This window comes from Pinus tabuliformis, chromosome Q (assembly GCF_031772625.1).
Source record: "Pinus tabuliformis cultivar Carrire ecotype Pingquan chromosome Q, CPIR1, whole genome shotgun sequence".
Classification (NCBI taxonomy): Eukaryota; Viridiplantae; Streptophyta; class Pinopsida; order Pinales; family Pinaceae; genus Pinus; species Pinus tabuliformis.
This window is the reverse complement of record NC_142296.1, coordinates 1,005,056,981-1,005,062,660: the sequence shown is the minus strand read 5'-3', so window position 1 is coordinate 1,005,062,660 and position 5,680 is coordinate 1,005,056,981. Positions and strand designations below refer to the sequence as shown.

At 34.9% G+C, this 5,680-nt stretch overlaps 1 pseudogene; it reads left to right on the top strand.

Annotated features, from left to right (window-relative positions):
* The first annotated feature begins 1,918 nt into the window (after positions 1-1,918).
* On the top strand, positions 1,919-4,647 carry LOC149222879 (cysteine-rich receptor-like protein kinase 15; annotated as a pseudogene).
* Positions 4,648-5,680: the final 1,033 nt, after the last annotated feature.

Here is a 5,680-nt window from a genome sequence, read left to right as displayed (position 1 = left end):
ATAGGATTGCTCTCAATGAGTTTATGGTGCAGGGGACTCACTGAGTTACTGGATCTAATGGCAAGGGCCACAATCTTGGAGATCTTCTTTAACGGGCTTTTGGGAAGCTTCTTCTAACTACCGCTACTATGAAGATGATCTAACATTTTATTGTGGAGCATGTGGAGAAAACCAATCATCATGTCTGCATCGAGGAAGCTAGTGTGATTGCTAGAGTGTCGCAATTCCATCACTGGAAATTTAGGGAAGCCCTTGAGATTGAAAAAAGGCCGAACAATCTCAATAGAGAGGATGGCTGGAGGATCAGTAGTTGCTGGGTCCCAGCCCTCTCCTGCTAGTCATTCTCTTCCTTTCTGCCCCTCCCTTAAATAAGCTACTAATTAATTTTTAATATGGTAATATTTTTCTAACACTTATATTTATATTTCTCAAAACTCTTTGACTATGAATATAAAATTAATTTTATTTATAAATATATGTTCTTTTAACTTATATTTTAATCAAAATATAATTAACTATTACTCTATTTTTAACTTTTATAACTAAATAATATTTATATAAGAACTTTGTTATCTAACAATTTTAAATTAATGTATTTTATGTTTGACTTATTCTAACAATTTTAACTTAATTTATTTTAATATATATTTATATATGTCCCTTTAACTTACATTAAAATTTAATTAAATATTTATAGATCACTCTATTTTTAAATATTTATAATAACCTTTTGAAATTAATTTATTTTATGATAATATATTAATTTTACTTATTCTAATACGTATTTATAAAATGGTCCACTTATTTAAATAAATAAAGTTTTTACCCTTCAAATCTAGTTGTTGTCATTTTAGTGGTTACCTTGTCTAGATAATTGGGTCATTGGATATTCTGTCCTATCTATTTAATGTGCAAAGCCAAATCTGCTCATTCAACTTGTCATGACCATGAACCACACTGGTATGGTCCACTTATTTAAATAAATAAAGTTTTTACCCTTCAAATCTAGTTGTTGTCATTTTAGTGGTTACCTTGTCTAGAAAATTGGGTCATTGGATATTCTGTCCTATCTATTTAATGTGCAAAGCCAAATCTGCTCATTCAACTTGTCATGACGCGTCTACAAAATATCTATATGTGATTTTCCCCGAAGAACTCTACACAAATTTGATATGGATCACAGAAACCTAAATTCAATAAAGTTAATTTTTTAGTTAATTTTATATAATTAAACTTATTTAATTAAACTAATTTAATTGATAATAATTATTATTTAATAATACGTAATATTAATTAATTAATATCAATTAATAAAAATAAAAATATTTAGTATTAATTAATAATAATAAAAACTATAATAATTTAATAATAATAGTTAATTATAATTATAATTAATAAATTGATTATTAATTATTAATAAGAATTATTTAACTAATTAATTAACCATAGTTAATTAATTACATTCATACCCATACAAATATTAATATATCATATCATTGGATATAATTTTAAATTTTTTACACTAATATTATTATATTAATTTTAATTTAAAGAATGTTTATCAGCATACGTTATACACTTCATGAAAGGAATTCATGTAAACGAAAGAATGAAAGAGTGTGTTATAGTGTGGTTGGGAGACAGCCTGAAAAGCTGAGAACTTAACTGTTCCATGCTGATCGGCTCTGGTCTGAACGTATACTTGAGGTTTAGTTTACATTAACTTTTACCCCAACACCACTGAAACCAAGACCCATCTTCCTCTTCAAGAAGACGCAAGCAAGCTTTGTAGGCAGCGAATTTAACTTCCGAAAGTTTATCTTTTGGGAATGTTGTATGCTCTCAGCGTTCCAATTCCTAGTTCAGGGTTTTGAGGGCAATTACATCGATTTACAACTCTCTTGTGAATCTGATGATCATGAGGAACTTCCACAAGTATACTTGTTTATACTTCGCTAATTCTTGTAAACAGGCAACTATTCTCTTTCATTTCATTGCCTTATTATTCATTAGCAGTTTTACTTCGGTTTTATCAGATTCGCCACAGCATATATGCAATAATGCTTTTACTCACGCTGATGGAAGTACATTTTCCAGCAATTTGAATAGGGTAATGGGGGATCTAGTGAAGAATACACCTCAAACAGGGTTCAACACTTCTTCGTATGGAGAAACTCCCAACAGAATCTATGGCCTCCTCCAGTGCATGGGTAACATATCTAAACAAAACTGTTCAATCTGTTCCCAGCAATTAGCAAACGATAGTGTTCTACAACTCTGCGGAAACTACGTCGGCGGTCTAGTATGGCTGGATAACTGCTTCCTGCGATACGATAACTTTAGTTTCTTCTCACAGCTAGACACCAATTGGATTTATTTGGGGAAAAATAACAATATTAGTACTGGTTATCTAAAAAGTTTTAGGGACAATACTTCAAATCTCCTTTCCAACCTGTCTGATGAGGCTATCAATTCTGCAAAGAACGGATTGAAGGATTAGCTACATATTCTTCTATTCACACCGTTTACGGTCAAGTTCAGTGTTGGAGAGATATATCCATCACGGACTGCGATTCTTGTTTGCAAACCGCGATTAATCACCTCGATTTTATCAGCCAAGGAGCTCAAGCACTGCTCGGAAGCTGCAGTCCGATATGAAATACATCCCTTTTTTGCCTTCTCCTCGGGCGCTGCGCCGGCTCCTCTGACGAATGGCACTTCACGCACCAAGCCAAGTAATCTCTCGCTGCTGCATTCAAATTTACGATTTCTAGATTATACAATTTGTTTGTAATTTAAGCTTTTGTATATAATAATATCATGTATTCCATGATCTTATTCTACAGAAGGTTCCTCTTCAAAAACATTACCCATCATATTGGGGATTGCGGGAGGCGTGCTTCTAGCGTTCATCGTCTGTTTGTTTGTCATGTGGAGGAAAATGAAACTATCCATCTCAGAGAGGCCAGTAACTCGTGCGCAGAATGAAGGTAGAATCTGCAGTTTTAACCTCTGTTTCGCACGCCCAAGCTTATGCTATCAAAATAAATTCTTATTTTGGGTGTACACAGAAACACGTGAGAATGATCCAGAATCGACGCTACTGAAGGAGGAGCAAATTCTGTTCACCTTAGAAGATCTCATAGAAGCAACGGATAATTTTGATGAAAGCAAGAAGCTTGGAGAGGGAGGGTTTGGCCCTGTATACAAGGTATGTATGTATCTGTTATTGTTTTTTACCCATGAAGTTGCATGACTTGACATCAATGAAGGTTTTTCTTCCTTAGGCTGTTAATGGGAATGATTTTTTTCAGGGAATAACGAGAGACGGAAAAGAAATAGCAGTGAAGAAGCTGTCTGTTACGTCTAGACAGGGCAAACGAGAGTTTATGAATGAAGTGGAGCTTGTGGCCAATGTTCAACACCGAAATATTGTAAAGTTGCTTGGGTTTTGTGCCGAGGGACCGGATAGGTTGCTTGTTTATGAGTATTTTCCAAACAAAAGTCTTGAAACCTTCCTGTTTGGTATGTCATTTTGGATTTTTTCCTGGACCAGGGGAAGATGATCAACTTTTCATGAATTAATGAGATTGATTATTTAAAAATTTCGAAATTTGATATTCTTGAAATACAAATACAGATCCAGAGAAGAGGAGACATCTTGACTGGCAAAAGCGGTATAACATCATAATGGGAATAGCTCGGGGTCTTCTTTATCTTCACGAGGATTCACAGTTGCGTATCATTCATAGAGACATTAAAGCAAACAACATTTTGCTTGATGACGGAATGAATCCGAAGATAGCAGACTTTGGGTTAGCAAGACTCTTTCCTGAACACGAGATTCACATCCAAACAAAAGCTGCAGGAACATAGTAAGAACATTTCCCTCTCCCCTTCCCTCATGCAATTTATCAGCAGTTAAGCATGTATGCGGTAGTGTGATTTAGCCACAACCACCACACTTATTTGAGGAGTTTCTCAATGGATTATGTAGCGGTTATATCGCGCCAGAGTATGCAATGCGAGGGCAACTATCAGTAAAGGTTGATGTCTATAGTTTTGGAGTGCTAGTCCTTGAGATCGTGAGCGGTAGGAAAAGCACTGCAAACAAATTTCCCGATGAAATGCGAAGCTTATTAGAATGGGTAAGACATCAATTCATGATTACTTTTTTCTATGAGAAACAGTGGTTGCTGACAATGGAGATGTTAAGTGAGTATGCATTTGCCTTGGATGTTTGTGATGCAGGCATGGAGATTATACAATCGAGGGTGCCTTCCAGATATGATAGATTCTACATTGACCGAAACAATCAGACATGAGCAAGCTTTAAGATGCATTCAGGTTGCGCTTCTATGCACCCAACCTGATGCATGCCTCCGCCCAACATTCGCTAATGTTATATTGATGATCTCCAGTGCTCCTGCAACATTAGCAAATCCGACAAAACCCGCATTTGTGAAAAGCGGTGACAGCTCCTATGGACGATCCACAGCCGGCAGCTCTGGCAGTGGGATTCAGCAGTCACGGCCGTTTGCCACCGCATCATCCGTGTCGCCTGTCTCTACAGAGAATCATTTGGTTCCTTCCATAAATGATGTCACCATAAATGATGTCACCATTAGTGAGTTGGAGGTTAGGTAGGCACATTAGTGAATTTGAGGCTAGGTAGGAACGAAACCTTTACTGTTCATCGTAAATAAAGAGACTTTCAGAGAATAACAGTATTTTAATGGATGTGAAAGTGGTACTTCAACCTTTGTTGTTTCTATTCAAGAATTTCAAGGATGACTTTCAAGATTTTCGTCGAGGCATCCGTTGCTTATAGGGCATGCTCTCTTTAATCTACTCACATAACCTTGAATTAATTGGTGATCCATAGGAGGTGTTACACGTCCACATTATCTACCAAAGTTGATTGCAGTTTCCCCGGATATTCTGATGGACATGGGCGCGGTCAAAAAATTCACTGTGCCCATGTCAGTGCGATTCCCGAATATTCGGGGAATTTGGGATGACTTAAGGATTGCCCATTATCTACTCTCAACCAGATGCATGAAATAACTCCAAGGTAGATGGATGCCATAAAACACTAAAAAACAGACACCCATTCCTTCAAAAGTGATCCACCATGAGATACTAAAGGAATGTTGTGTTTCCATTATTAAGATTTTAATGTTTTTGTTTAAAGGTTATATATTCAAATCTAAAGAAGGGTAAAGTATATATGTCTTTATAGTCAAATCACTTATTTATAAATGATAAATTACTTGTTTTTCAGGTTATAGTTAGAAAATATAGAAATCATACGCTGGTTTTGTTAAAGTCACTTGTGTAAAAGAAAGCATATGTTTCTTTTTAAGAGGTTATAGATTCAAATCTAGAGGGGTAGAATATACATGTCTTTATAGTCAAATCACTTATTTATCATTCTATGAGTAAAAAGTATGAAATCCATTTGGTTTTGTTAAAAGTAAGTGTATATGTTTCAATATAAAATCAAGTTATTATAAGTAAAGAAAAACCTTAAATATTGATTACTTGAAGTGCTAAATAACATATTAATATATTAAATATTGACTTTGTTGATTCCAAGAGGATACTACTCACATTTTGTATAGGTCTTCCTCACATTTTGACTTTGTTGATTTAATGACCTCCACTTGAAATTGTTAAT